Source organism: Oncorhynchus gorbuscha, linkage group LG16 (assembly GCF_021184085.1).
Source record: "Oncorhynchus gorbuscha isolate QuinsamMale2020 ecotype Even-year linkage group LG16, OgorEven_v1.0, whole genome shotgun sequence".
Lineage (NCBI taxonomy): Eukaryota > Metazoa > Chordata > Actinopteri > Salmoniformes > Salmonidae > Oncorhynchus > Oncorhynchus gorbuscha.
In genome coordinates this window covers 76,660,133-76,675,840 of record NC_060188.1, presented here as the reverse complement: position 1 = coordinate 76,675,840, position 15,708 = coordinate 76,660,133, and the positions used below count along the sequence as shown (strand labels likewise).

The 15,708-nt window shown below is 42.1% G+C and overlaps 2 long non-coding RNA genes across 4 annotated transcripts; both read right to left on the bottom strand.

Moving 5' to 3' along the window:
- Nucleotides 1-1,244: 1,244 nt before the first annotated feature.
- Nucleotides 1,245-9,963, bottom strand: LOC123999904. Of its 3 annotated transcripts, none has more exons than XR_006832508.1 (7): nucleotides 9,830-9,963; nucleotides 3,995-4,058; nucleotides 3,278-3,368; nucleotides 2,949-3,147; nucleotides 2,335-2,827; nucleotides 2,088-2,215; nucleotides 1,245-1,980 (listed from the first exon to the last, which is right to left on the bottom strand). It is a non-coding gene; the product is annotated as an uncharacterized LOC123999904 (long non-coding RNA). The 3 variants fall into 3 exon arrangements; XR_006832510.1 differs by having other exon boundaries at nucleotides 2,949-3,112; XR_006832509.1 differs by lacking the exon at nucleotides 3,995-4,058 and having other exon boundaries at nucleotides 9,830-9,925.
- Nucleotides 9,964-10,732: 769 nt separating this feature from the next.
- Nucleotides 10,733-14,754, bottom strand: LOC123999564. Its single transcript, XR_006832482.1, has 3 exons — nucleotides 14,603-14,754; nucleotides 13,605-13,677; nucleotides 10,733-10,879 (listed from the first exon to the last, which is right to left on the bottom strand). It is a non-coding gene; the product is annotated as an uncharacterized LOC123999564 (long non-coding RNA).
- Between the last annotated feature and the right edge of the window lie 954 nt (nucleotides 14,755-15,708).

Sequence of the window (15,708 nt, the reverse complement as noted above, 5' to 3'; positions counted from 1 at the left end):
TGATAAATCACTGCGGTTGTGTCATTTTCTACCTAACTAGCACGTATGCTACTTTAGCATACCAGCAGCAACAAGGCAGGTGGGTTGGCTGGCTAGCTGATGCTAACAAACTTTTTGTACTGAATCTCAACATTAAACTCTAATTTCATTCAAACAGGACACCACTCATTCTAAGCCTCCAGTCTGAAGTGTCCTAACCATTGAACTGGTCTGTTTCTCTCTGCATTAAAGTTGGATCAAGTGAGCTGACCTGCTTAGAGAGAATGCTCCTATTGAGCCTGTGCCACCTGGAAATCTGACTGTGTTGAGTGATGGCTGTGCTTAATCCCAGAGATAGATGCAATTACCCACTTCACCTTTCTCTTGTGAGATACAATATATTTAGCTCTTGAGATTCAAAGCAATCTGTGTTAAGCACTGTGCAAAATTAGATATGTCATAACTTTCCCTTACACCCTGTACTGGTTCTTTGGTTTTTGCAGTATCATGAAGATGGAGCTCGGATCGAGGTAGCCTTCCGTCGCTACATCCACCGTGCAGACAGCAAGCAGAGGACAGATGTAAGATCCTTGTCTGCCACACAAATGTTTTTCACTACTTTGTGTGCAGGTCAGTGCCTCACGTCAATCAACAACACCCTAGGAATGGAGTTGCATCTCTTTTCACAAGCAGAGCATAGCTCAGCTAATGCATAGTGAGTGATTGTCCTCAGTGAGGTGAACATTCAAGAAATTCATTGATTACTGTAAAGGTGAGAAAAACAAAGATGATATGCTCTGTATAATCTACTAGTTGATGCTCAGCAGTTTCTAATAATCTAGTCCAAGGTCCTGGTTTCCTATGGTAATGTTTTTAATAGGGACATTTCTTTAGGCATTGATTGTGAGGGCAAATGTTCTTACAATATGGAACGGTTTCTCTTGGTTGATCCAAGGCTCTGCAGTTTCCCCCAGAAGGTTGGCGGCGGCTGGGCCTGAATAACGGCAGCATCACCTGGATCACCATCAGACCGAGTGGCAGGGTGGGACTGAGGACGGGCGACTCTGGCTTTGTGACTCCTGAAAAACTTACCCGTACCTGACACTCCACCACTATTGGTTGACCCCATGTAACCTGACCTTCTGCTGCCACATCATTTGAAGCAAACATTTCTCCTCGACAAGATTGATTCCCAACGTGGGCAAAACTTTCTTTTGACGAGTTTTGTATGGAAAAACATTTGAAATAATGTCCTTTACAGTATCTATTGATTATAAATTGATTTATTTGATCATGCTTATTACATTTTATGAATAAACGGTTCTGAATACAGCCATAATCATTCTTGTGTATAGGTATAAATTAAAACAATTTAAAACTCTCCAAATGTATCTCTGGAATAAGGTAATAGTGATTAACAATACAAAAGCATTATTTGAGCATTTAATGTATAAAACATCTTGTATACACACACATTACATAGGCACTGGGAAAAGTGTACACCATTAGGTAACTTCAAGTTGAAAGTGTAATCTGTAGCTATGCTATCCGCCAGAAGAGAATGCTTGCATTGAGGACATGCATGTAGAGGCAGGCAGCATTAGTGCTGTTGAATAGCTACCTGATAAGTAAATAGTGTTAAGTGGAGCAGTGCCTTGCATAGAACAGCCTAAAGAGTTGTACAAATGGAAACCAGCACAAGGGTAAAATAAGCACTGCCTGGGTTATAAAGTCAGTTGTTAGACTATGGACCTGCTGTGGTGGTGCAGGATGTTGGCCAACTTTCCCTTTTGTATGTGCAACACCACCTTCAGATCCTGGGACGTGACATCCTGTTTTCTTGTGGTTTCCCTGTGCCAGCTTAGGGAGCGGAAGAGGGTCCTGCAGAGGATGGTCTGGGTGCAACAGCTCTGAGCAGGAGTGTGGGGGCCTGGGCTGCAAAAGCTGAGCCTGCTGGGAGAACAGTTTTGTGTCCCAGTCAAGCTTTTCCTCCTTGTCGGCCTGGAAATACACAACATCAGCAGAATGAACCACCTGGAGCATCGAAGACAATACAGGTATAAGTCTGTTGACACAGCATAAAGAAACGGAATAGGTATCTAACTCACCTTAGCCACTGTGAAGAGGGATAGGCCATAATGGTGTTCCTCCACTTAGTAATGCAGGGGTTTCAGGGTCAATCTCCATGTTATTCATTGCAGACAGGACCTCATTGTCTAACTTGGTGGGAGATTCCCTGCAAGAAAAATTCAAAGAACATTGGTTAACACGTCCTTGGGTTACCAAAACAAATGCAGCAGATCGTTTTGACAGGTTGACTGATATAATTTACTGTTACAGTAAATATAGACTTACCCGTCCATGAACAGTTCCAGTCTTCGTTTTGTAGGGGTGTCGGTTGTCAGAATTGTTTCTTTCGAAGAGTCTCCCTTAATGGATTTGTAAGATGTGGTAGAGGATCCTGAGCCTCTACTTTCTCTTCTCCCGTCTCGGGGACTACCTGGGCACTCAAGAGTCTGAGCCCTCGTCTGCTGTCAGATACTCCTCTGAGCTGGAGTTGGAGAGCTCCTCCACCTGCCTCTTCACCTGACTCCCCTCCCAGGTCCTCCAGAAACTGTCACCCCCCAGGTCCAGTTCCTCTTTCCTGGGTACAGAGGGAGCCAGACGGCCCTCAACACTCTTTACCTCCTCCTGGTCCTCCACTTGGACAGAGCCATCCTTTAGGCTAGATTTCTCAAACTCTGGCAGGAGTTTACACACAGAAGACTGGGAACTTTTCTCCTTTGTGATGGAGACATTCTGTCATTCAGGGTGTTGTTGATCAGGACATGGCTCTGGTTCTGCTCCTCTGGAATGACATCAACCACATGATGAATTGGGGGAATTTCCCACTATAATTTTAAGCATTTAATAATACGATGTTATCACATACAATCAATGTTTCTAAGGTTTGCTATGGAAGTTCTTACCTTTGGAGGGTTTGATGTTTTAAATCCAGCACCAGTCCCCTCTGTCTTCCCATATACTTCTAGGGAACGCTCAGTCTGGTCCTTCCTATCCAGATACTCCTCCAACCTCCTCAGTCCCTCCTCTGTAGACAGGTCAATGAAGCTATCCAGGAAGTCCCAGTACTCTGCCCAAGGATGCGCCATATCATGTGCAATCTCCCTGACAATAGGGATCACTCAGATAATATACACTGTACTATGTCTGTTCCCTTTGGGACCCAAATGCTGTTTTATTTAATCCCAATCATGGTAATTTGCCCACTGTCGTTATTATTATTCTGTTCACTCACCTCCCCACACAGGGTCAGATTTGAGAATACGGTGGAAATACTCTGCCTGATCCCTGGGTGGAGTTCTCCTTAGTCTGTGGAACTCATCTGCCTGGAAGACAAACAGTTACTGGCTTGTAACATTTAGAGACATAGAATAGTGGAGGTGCATACAGATGGCGGCCTCCATGCACTTACCACAAAAGCCTTGTTCGCTGTATTGTACATTACTCTTTTTTTGTATCAAAATTGGCACTGTATACATGATCCCAATGTCAGCTGAAAGACGTCAGCAAACCAAAAAGTAAATTGTGCTGATTTATTGTCGCATTGTCGCTCGCCAGAGTTTAAAAACTCTGGATAGTGCTAAAACAATGAAATCATATCTAAATTCTGACAGCCTTATGTACCTTCACCATTAGGGGTAAATTGTAATAACAATACTCCAAGTTATTGAGAATTAATATGATTTCAAATGATGGTGTAGAAGGACTGAGTGGTCCCACAAAAGCTTTCACAGTCATGATTGGCTCTATGGGACTCCCGACCAATGCAGATTCCTGCTAATTAAAATGCACCTCCAATGGGCATGGCAAGCCAATCACAGGCTGGAAGCTGTTGTTGGTATCCCTCAGCAAGGGAACATAGCACCGTTCTGTGTCAGCAAGGTTAAAGGTTAGCAATGTGTTCACAAGTTGGAATTTGCACTAGGCAGCATTGGCAACCATCTAAACTTACCCTCCAAATATTCATTGATTTTCTTTTTTATGACAGGGGTTATGTTTTTCCTCTCGCATATCACCTGTAAAAGCAGTAATACAACTATTTAGTCTTCTAAAGCGTGCAGTTTCTGGCATGAAATATATATATATAATATATATATAGAGAGAGAGAGAGAAATAACAGAACATGCCGAAAAGCTGCTGTGTTGTTAAATGTATAGGTAACCTGTTCAGAAATGATGGCTATTCAGCATGGGACATAACACCCACCCTGTATTCAAGAGAATGTTGTGTCTCAAGTTTCAACCGATAGCGGGAGCCACAACAAAAAACTTTGCTGATGTAAAATAGGGTCTAAGCTCCAACACATGCGAACATGATTTCTTAAAATGTGTTTTTCTGTTTTTAGATCATTGACACTACAGGTTAAAAAAGTAACACGTTTGTACATTTTTTTTCACTCCTGAAATTATAAAATAGTTTGACAATGCTGTTTGTCAAATAATATAAACCGTTAATCTTTTCCAGTGATGAAGTCTCATGGTATAGCGAGGTATGCAAATTGGGTCAACTTTGAGCACCTTTATCTCTTGAATGTTTTGTCATTCAGGTCCAAAAAGTCACTTTTTGTCCACTTCTACATGAGTATTTATGGAAGAATTCATTCAAATGTAATCGGGTGCTTTAAATGTCTTACCTGTGATTAAATGTTTTCCCTACTTGGACGACCCCCCCATACTCCGAATCGGGTATGACTGTATACACTGAGTATACCAAACATTAGAAACAAAGGTTACGTACGCAACCACGGTTATGTGAGCTATATGGATCACTACAATATCCACTATGCAATCTGGTTTCCGAGCTGGTCATGGATGCACCTCAGCCACGCTCAAGGTCCTAAACGATATCACCGCCATCGATAAAAGATACTGTGCAGCCGTCTTCATTGACCTGGCCAAGGCTTTCGACTTTGTCAATCACTGCTTTCTTATCGGCAGACTCAATAGCCTTGGTTTCTCAAATGACTGTCTCACCTGGTTCACATACTACTTCTCAGATTGAGTTCAGTGTTTCGAATCGGAGGGCCTGTTGTCCGGACCTCTGACAGTCTCTATGGGGGTGCCACAGGGTTCAATCCTCAGGCCGATTCTTTTCTCTGTATATATCAATGATGTCGCTCTTGCTGCTGGTGATTCTCTGATCCACCTCTACGCAGACGACACCATTTTGTATACATCTGGCCCTTCTTTGGACACTGTGTTAATAAACCTCCAAACGAGCTTCAACACCATACAACATTCCTTCCGTGGTCTCCAACTGCTTTTAAATGCTAGTAAAACTAAGTGCATCCTCATCAACCGATTGCTGCCCACACCCGCCTGCCCGACTAGCATCACTACTCTGGGCGGTTCTGACCTAGAATATGTGGACAACTACAAATACCTAGGTGTCTGGTTAGACTGTAAACTCTCCTTCCAGACTCATATTAAGCATCTCCAATCCAAAATTAAATCTAGAATCGGCTTCCTATTTCGCAACAAAGCACTCATGCCACCAAACATACCCTCGTAAAACTGACTATCCTACCGATCCTTGACTTCGGCGATGTAATTTACAAAATAGCCCCCAACACTACTCAGCAAACTGGATGTAGTCTATCACAGTGGAATCCGTTTTGTCACCACAGCCCCATATACTACCCACTACTGCGACCTGTATGCTCTCGTTGGCTGGCCCTCACTACATATCAGCCGCCAAACCCACTGGTTCCAGGTCATCTATAAGTCTTTGCTAGGTAAAGCCCCGCCTTATCTCAGCTCACTGGTCATCCCTAATGCCAACACTTACTTTGGCCGCCTTTCCATCCAGTTCTCTACTGCCAATGACTGGAACGAATTGCAAAAATCTCCGAAGCTGGAGTCATATCTCCCTCTCTAACTTTAAGTATCAGCTGTCTGAGCAGCTTACCAATCACTGTGCCTGTACTAGAGGTCGACCGATTAATCGGAATGGCCGCTTAATTCGGGCCTATTTCAAGTTTTCATAACAATCGGAAATCGGTATTTTGGGGCACCGATTTGGCAGTTTTTTTTTTTTACAGCTTTATTTAATCTTTATTTAACTACGCAAGTCCGTTAAGAACACATTCTTATTTTCAATGACCGCCTAGGAATGGTGGGTTAACTGCCTCGTTCAGGGGCAGAACTAATAGATTTTCACCTTGTCAGCTCGGGGGATCCAATCTTGCAACATTACAGTTAACTAGTCCAACGCTATAACGATCTGCCTCTCTCTTGTTGCACTCCACAGGGAGACTGCCTGTTACGCGAATGCAGTAGGGCCAAGGTAAGTTGCTAGCTAGCATTAAAAACGTATCTTATGAAAACCATCATGAAAACCATCATAATCACTAGTTAACTACACATGGTTGATGATATTACTTGATATTATCTAGCGTGTCCTGTGTTGCGTATAATCTGACTAAGCATACAAGTATCTTAGTACTGCCCTACCCTGTGCTCTGACCTCTTTCTCCCCTCTCTCTCCAGATGAAATCTCGCGTCTTGTGACGGCCGGCCGCCCAACAACCTGCCCGCTTGACCCTATCCCCACCTCTCTTCTCCAGACCATTTCCGGAGACCTTCTCCACTAACCTCACCTGCTCATCAACTCATCCCTGACCGTTGGGTGTACGTCCCTTCCGTCTTCAAGAGAGCTGAGAGTTGCACCCCTTCTGAAAAAATTTACACTGATCCCTCCGATGTCAACAATTACAGACCAGTATCCCTTCTTTCTTTTCTCTCCAAAACTCTTGAACGTGCTGTCCTTTTGGATATACCAGCTCTCCCTCTTATCTCTTTCTCTGAATGACCTTTACTTGATCCAAATCAGTCAGGTTTCAAGACTAGTCATTCAACTGAGACTGCTCTCCTCTGTATCACCTGGAGGCGCTCCGCACTGCTAAAGCTAACTTCTCTCCTCTGCTCTCATCCTTCTAGATCTATCTTGCTGCCTTCGATACTGTGAACCATCAGATCCTCCTCTCCACCCTGTTAAATAAGGTGGCAATAAATAAATACTCCGAGTTGGGCATCTCCGGCGCGGCCCACGCTTGATAGATTGCGTCCTACCTGACAGGTCGCTCCTACCAGGTGGCGTGGCGAGAATCTGTCTCCCCTCACCACGCCCTTTCACCACTGGTGTCCCCCAGGGCTCTGTTCTTGGCCCTCTCCTATTCTCGCTCATTCACCAAGTCACTTGACTCTGTCATAACCTCACATGGTCTCTCTTATCATTGCTATGCAGACTTAGGCACACAATTAATCTTCTCCTTTCCCCCTTCTGATGACCAGGTGGCGATAAACATAACTCTGCATGTCTGGCAGACATATCAGTGTGGATGACTAATCACCACCTCAAGCTGAACCTCGGCACCAGAGCTAATGCTGCTCTTCCTCCCGGGCTGAAGGACTGCCCATTCCATGATCTCTTGAATACATCACGGTTGACAACTCCATTGTGTCCTCCTCCCAGAGCGCCAAGAACCTTGGCGTGATCCTGGACAACACCCTGTCGTTCTCAACTAACATCAAGGCGGTGGCCTTTCTTGAATACATTTTGTCATCAGTGTATTCTTTTTCCCCAACCCTTGGCAGATGTTCCTGTAGGTTCATGCTCTACAACATCCGCAGAGTATCGACCCTGCCTCACAACAAGGCAAGTCAGTTACGCAAATCCTAATCCAGGCACTTGTCATCTCCCGTCTGGATTACTGCAACTCAGCTGGTTGGCTGGGCTCCCTGCCTGTGCCATTAAACCCCTTCAACTCATCCAGAACGAAAGTGGATTCTCAGCCATACAGTCTGGTGTTCAACCTTCCCAAGTTCTCTCACGTCACCCCGCTAATCCGTTCACCTCTCCACTGGCTTCCAGTTGAAGCATCCCATCCGCTGTTGACAAGACCATGGTGCTTGCTCTATGGAGTCTGTGAGGGGAACGGCACCTCAAGATACCTCCAGGCTCTGATCAGGCCCTACACCCAAACAAGGGCACTGCGTTCATCCACCTCTGGCCTGCTCGCCTCCCTACCACTGAGGAAGTACAGCTCCCGCTCAGCCCAGTCAAAACTGTTCGCTGCCCTGGCCCCCAATGGTGGAACAAACTCCCTCACGACGCCAGGACAGCGGAGTCAATCACCACCTTCCGGAGACACCTGAAACCCCACCTCTTTAAGGAATACCTAGGATAGGTTAAGTAATCCCTCTCACCCCACCCCCCTAAGTTTTAGATGCACTATTGTTAAGTGACTGTCCCACTGGATGTCATAAGGTGAAAATGCACCAATTTGTAAGTCGCTCTGGATAAGAGCGTCTGCTAAATGACTTAAATGTAAATGTAAATGTAAATCTAACTGAGCGGTGGTAGGGAGAAGCAGGCCGTAAGCATTCAAACAGCACTTTCTTTGTGTTGCTGTTTATGACTTCAAGCCTATCAACTCCGAGATGAGGCTGGTGTAACCGAAGTGAAATGGCTAGCTAGTTAGCGTGTGCTAATAGCATTTCAAATGTCACTAGCTCTGAGCCTTGGAGTGGTTATTTCCCACCTGCTCCCCATTCACACCTGAGACCTTGTAACACTAACAAGTCACATGACACCAGGGAGGGAAATGGCTAATTTGGACATTTTCACCTTGGGTGTACTCACTTTTGTTGCCAGCGGATTAGACATTAATGGCTGTGTGTTGAGTTATTTTGAGGGGACAGCCAATTTACACTGTTATACAAGCGGTACACTCACTACTTTACATTGTAGCAAAGTGTCATTTCTTCAGTGTTGTCACATGAAGAGATAGATATACTCAAATATTTATACAAATGTGAGGGGCGTACTCACTTTTGTGATATACTGTAGGCTTGCTACTCTTATTTTCAAATGTCTTTTTACTGTTGTTTTATTTCTTTACTTACCTACACACACACACACACACTTTTTCTCTCTCCGCACTATTGGTTAGAGCCTGTAAGTAAGCATTTCACTGTAACACCTGTTGTCAACACCTGTTGTATTCGGCACGTGATAAATAAACTTTGATTTTGATTTGAACTGTTTTGTTGTATGTGTCGAACTGCTTTGCTTTATCTTGTTGTTCATCTTGTTTATTCAACCTTGTTAAATAAAGGTGAAATAAAAAATACATTAAAAAGGGTCACATGTAAAAGTGATTGCTTTTAATAAATGAAAAAGAGTATATTTAAGAGTATAAGACTTATATTTGATAGAAAATATATGTTTGTTTCTGGACTATGCACCATGCTGACTTGTTGAAAACATGACCAAGCAGCGCAGAGTTTTGTTCGAATTGAAAAGATCACTCCCCCCTCACATCTTTCTCCCTTTCATGTACCGGGCATAGACCCGTGGCTTGCGGCTCAGCATAATCGAATGCGCCCTGTGTGTGTGGCGTCATTCAATTCAATGTGCTTTGCAGCTCGATGGCATTTTCATTCACATAACCAATAAACAGTATAATATTAATTATTTAGGCTACGACACGTACTTAGGCCGACCCAGTTCTCACAATAGCTGCCCCTGTGCCCCATAATCGATTGGTTTTGATAAACATAACGTTAGTGTTGCTAGGTATACAATTTCCATTGCGATTGTAGCTAACGTTAGGCTACCACAGCTAACTTTTACATACCTAGCCACCATAGCTAATGTCATGACAGTCTCTTACAGTGGCTGTAAAGCCAAATTACATTACGAGCCAAACATTTATTTAACTTAAATAAATGGTATTGTAAACTTTCTTGAATACATTTTGTCATCGGTTAAATTTATATCTTACTTCACAGACTCGTGCTCGTAGTCTTTTTTCCCCAGCCTTGGCGGTCCACAATCCAGTCAACCATCCTCGGTGTATTCGAGATGCGTAATCTCGTAAAACTAATTGTGGAGTGAAGTATGGTTGTGAGAGGCAATGTAAACCAGCAGGTGGCAATGCCACAAACAGAAGAGGGTTTGTTATAAATATATTTGTCAATACATTATCACAGACTCGCATCATAATTCCACATTTGTTTGACCTTTATAACAAGGCAAGTCAGTTACGAACAAATTCTTATTTACAACTGACGGCTTACACCGGGCAACACTGGGCCAACTGAGTGTCGGCCTATGAGACTCCCAATCACAGCTGGTTGTGATACAGTCTGGATTCGAACCAGGGTGTCTGCCTCATACCATTGTGCCACTCAAGAGGTACAATTTGAAGCTGAAAGTGGATTCTCAACCATACAGAAAATAAAAAAGGCGCAATGAACACAGATGTAGATACAAATTATATAAACATTAAAAAAATGACTACAAGTCTTCTCTCAGAGATAAAGTGTATGATAATACAACTTCACCTCTCCACTACATGAGACCAGGGGGCTATTTTCATCCCCATAGGTACTGTTGAGTACAGTACGCATATTGTTGAACTCTATGTGATAGTCTGAGAGATGGAGCGATTTGAAGATAATGCTTTTTCCACAATTAGTCTCTTTGGCATTTCTAAACCTCAGTCATATTGTCTCTGCTGACCCTGTTACAGACAGTGCTATCGGGGTCGCCTCTGACCCCTGCTGGAATTTAATTACCCCTGCAACACTCTTCCCCTTTCATCATGACAGAGCTCAGGGGAGCCAGTGGCATGGGGTGAGAGAAACGATGCTACAGAGAAGTTCATTGGTTCACTCGCCTCTTTCCTTCCGCCTGCCAGGCACAGATGGTATTCTTTATTAGTGTCAGCGCCAGGTTCATTCCGCTCTGATGAGGACACTCTGTAGAGGGAGGGGGAAGGCCTGACATCCTCAGCAGTGAGAGACAGTCAACCAGCAGCAAAATGGCATGACTGTGATAGGATGGGAGTTGGGAAAGCACAGGGTGTCTTGGTTAAAAAGTTGAGAGTATCTATTAGTGAATAGACCTGAGTCTAAACAGTCTGAACATATGTTATAGCATTATATCCAGGTTGCATCACATCCTGCCATGTTTGGGAGTCCCAATTGGCTCAGCGTCGTCCGGTTTTGGCCCGAGATAAGCCATTATATATATATATATAGTGTTGATCATTCAAGCTAAGCAGATGTTGTTTGCTGTGTTAGATACATATGAAAACAATGCCTAACAAATATAATTTTAGCATGAACATTAACCAAAATTACAAAAATGCCATATTTGTATCCTGGTTTGGCCTATATTCATATTGGCTTTTGTAACACCAGTTTTCCAATGTGGAGAGCTAACATGGTAATGCAGTGATTAGATTATCATCATGCTTTATAGTTTTGTATTGATTAATATAAGCTCGAAGACATCTGTCTCAGCCTTTCAGGGTAAATGTAATCACGTAGATGGTTTTCAATCTATATTTCATTTTTCCTCCATTCCCTAAAAGCCTTTCACAGATTGCACAGACAGCTTCCGCATGTTGTTTCTCTTTGTTATATTTGGCAGACAAAATGTATCCATATTTGCATCCCTCGGTGTGTCCCCTTGGTCATGCTATTGTTTTTGCTAAGCGGCTCCCTGGATTAAAAATAATCTCCATCTCTCTCCTTGTTGTTTCTCTTTTAGGGGGATTAAACAACATAATCAAGATGATGATTTTTCACTGCTTCATCAAGAATTAATTGAAAACCAAATGTTCTGTTTATATAAAGCATTTAAGCTGTGTGTGTGTGTGTGTGTGTGTGTGTGTGTGTGTGTGTGTGTGTGTGTGTGTGTGTGTGTGTGTGTGTGTGTGTGTGTGTGTGTGTGTGTGTGTGTGTGTGTGTGTGTGTGTGTGTGTGTGTGTGTGTGTGTGTGTGTGTGTGTGTGTGTGTGTGTGTTAAATCTTGCTAGCTAGAGGAACATTTAACCCCATTTGTCTGACAGAATTATAGCTCTATTTGATTCTCAATCTCTTTATACAGAATTTCACTTCATGCTAGAATTTCATTTTTAGTGGGAGACTAGAAAATCTTATGATTTACTGTACATTAGGAAGAATAACTGTAGTTTGCCAATATAGCATGGATATATTTTACATACTATATTGTAAACATGCTGACATATATTACTGCTGCAGAATATTTTTGAGTGAAAGGGGAGAATTAACATCCTGCAAAATGACTGTTTGAGAATGGTAATCTAATCTAAATTTAAACATAGCTAAACAAGTTCAGATGAGTGACTGTCCTTTGAGTTTTGCTGTTGAAATTCACATAATGCTCTCTCTTCCTGGTTGTGGTTAATTGCTTCATCAAAGAGATTCTGCTTTGGAAAGTCATTATTTTCTAATGAAACATCAAATAGAGGAGATCATTTTAAAAAAGGAAACTGAAATTAGAGGAATATAACCCCATTGTGGATTGATTCTATAAAGTGATTTTAAAACTTAAGAGTACATTTTCTATTTCTAATTAGGCTGGTCATACACTAATTCTATCATTATCATCATGCTGATGTGGGGGTCTTTTTCTGTGTCTATCTATAGAACCATTTCAGACTTTGAGAATATATTACAATGAGGGTGTATTATTCTCTGTCTATGATTGACGAATGAAACTTGCAGTACTATCAGTAAGAACTGCAAAAGATGGTTTAACACAAATTAAGTAAGCCTAAAAGAATGAGTACATTATCTTTTAGCAGAAGAAAATGTTCTGTATTACTGTAAAACATTCATATGCATAAGGAGTCCTGATAGACTAAATGCGGAGGGCCCCTTTCAAAATTATTCTTCTGTCACAAGCTCAAGGGGATGAAAGTAATTTCCCTTTGATCGATTAGCTAATTTATGAATTAATTAGTGTGTTTTGCATTGTTTAAGTCTGGCAGCAACAACCGTTACTGGGAGAACATTTCTCCATGTATTTGATATCATATAAGACAAGGGGTTGGCATGGTAACCTCATTTACCATTCAAAGCCCTTATTCATATTGAAGAATGGCACTCATGGGTATTGTCAAGACATGATTCAATATTCTTCATAAAAGTCACTGTACGTTCGAATGGTTATTATATGACACTATGTATAGCGACTGTCCAATTTTGTCTTAAAGAATACAGATGTGTAATTTACTTTTGGGGACAAATAAAGTTCAGATTTTAAGTTTGTATTTTTTATTCATAGGCTAATACATTTATTGGCACACACTGTTTGAAATATTCACTGAGGTGAACAGTAGGGCTCTGTGTGCTACAGAGTGAACTGTGATGTTGAATACATGGATAAAATGACAGGGCTGTTTTAAGGCTAATTGAACAACTGCAAATGAAACGATGCTGTGGTCACAGGGTGTTTCTGCATGTCTGAGGAAATAGGAAATGAGGTCACAGATGCAGGATATTTGTTTATTTAATTTATGTAACTAGGCAAGTCAGTTAAAAACAAATTCTTATTTACAACGACGGCCTAACAACACTGGGCCAATTGGGCGCTGCCCTATGGGACTCCCAATCACGGCCGGTTGTGATACAGCCTGGAATCGAACCATTGTCTGTAGTGACGCCTCTAACATTGAGATGCAGTGCCTTATACCGCTGTAGGAGGTAGAAAGCTTAAGGACAGAGATGGGTGATGCCGTTTTACCCTGGAAGCCAGTGGAAGTGGCCATTCCCTCAGAGCAGAGGACACTATCAGCTGCACCCGCAGGAGTATTAGCCTGGACACACACACACACACATTCCCATACAGTACCAGTCAAAAGTTTGGACACACCTACTCATTTGAGGGTTTTTCTTAATTTGTTGGACTATTTTTTACATTGTAGAATAGTGAAGACATCAAAACTATGAAATATCATGTAGTAACCAAATAAAATGTTAAACAAATCAAAATATATTTTAGATTCTTCAAAGTAGCCAACCTTTGCCTTGATGACAGTTTTGCACAGTCTTGTTATTCGCTCAACCTTCCACCTCCATGCCCCCAAAAAATCCTCAATATGGTTGAGGAAAGGAGTGTATGGGGGCAGGTATAAGGTCACAAATCAGGGATGGGCCCGAAACCATGCCTGAACCACCTCTGCATGGTGAAACCTGACATTGTCCCACACAATGACATAGGTAACCACTTCACCTTGACATGCCAGCTCAACACAATGACATATGTAACCACTTCACCTTGACATGCCTGCTCAACACAATGACATAGGTAACCACTTCCCCTTGACATGCCTGCTCAACACAATGACATATGTAACCACTTCACCTTGACATGCCAGCTCAACACAATGACATATGTAATCACTTCACCTTGACATGCCTGCTCAACACAATGACATAGGTAACCACTTCCCCTTGACATGCCTGCTCAACACAATGACATAGGTAACCACTTCACCTTGACATGCCTGCTCAACACAATGACATAGGTAACCACTTCCCCTTGACATGCCTGCTCAACAGAATGACATAGGTAACCACTTCACCTTGACATGCCTGCTCAACACAATGACGTAGGTAACCACTTCACCTTGACATGCCTGCTCAACAGAATGACATAGGTAACCACTTCACCTTGACATGCCTGCTCAACACAATGAGATGTGCAGAGTTGTAGGATCCAAGTAATGTCATACGTCCTACCACACCATCTTCAGAAATAGCTGCGCACATGGAGATGTTTCCCCCACGGTGTTCGTCTGCCTCCCTCTCTGATGTCCACCACTTTGATGGGGCCCATGCCCACCTCTCTGACGGGCCCCTTGTCCACGAACTCTTTGATTTCTTCCTCTCTCATCCTGCTGGGGAGATTGAAATAAATTGTAAGTGTTCACACACACCCTTTTATATGGTGACCACTATGTGAAATCAATTAGCAATAACGAGTAGTCATTATGTATTGTTATCATGTATCATACATGTCATTTAGATGTTTATACTTTACAAGCACACATTTTATTTCTGTAGTTCTCAAAATCCATTTATAGTAGACAAACCAGTTTAAAATCTATACGTTTACCAAACGGTTATGTGATTAACCATTAAGTTCGATTAAGTGATGGTCAAATGTATTTAAACAAATGAGAAGAGAATCAGCATGCCATTGTGAAAGGCAATTACTTTATATGAAAGGTATTTCTAGATGAAACACTGACTAGGTTTGGTGAAAAAGTTACTTTGTGATGTTATGTGTTGTACTTAGTCAATTGAAAATGTGATTAAAGTTTTAAAAAAGCAGCCTATTTGATTATCTGTTTTGAGCTTTATTCTAAGAGTTGTGATATTTGACCACATACTTGTGAAAATAGTACCAAAGTGATAAATAAAAAAATTCAACGATAAAGAAAGCCAAGGGCATCCAGGCAAAGCCTGCAAATACATTTCTGGAAAAACAGTACTGTTTGCAATATATACTCTATAGCCCTATATAGCGTGAAGAATCTCAAATGTTCCCACTACAGTTACTGTAGAAGCAATTTGGTTAGTGCCAGTGGCATTTCAAAGGGAATCGCCATGACAGTTCCAGTCAATTATAATAGTTATCACACAACCTAGCAGCCTTCCACCCCTCTACCCACATACACAACATAGGCTACCAGACAAAGAATACAGAGCTCAAACTTTTGGCGAGTATGATAAAAGAAATGTATAAAAGATTGAGGCACTTCGGGCTGAACACAATGACCTTGTGAACAATCCAATCCAATCTGTGTATGATTGGCCTATTATATGGTTTATTTTCAGCTGAT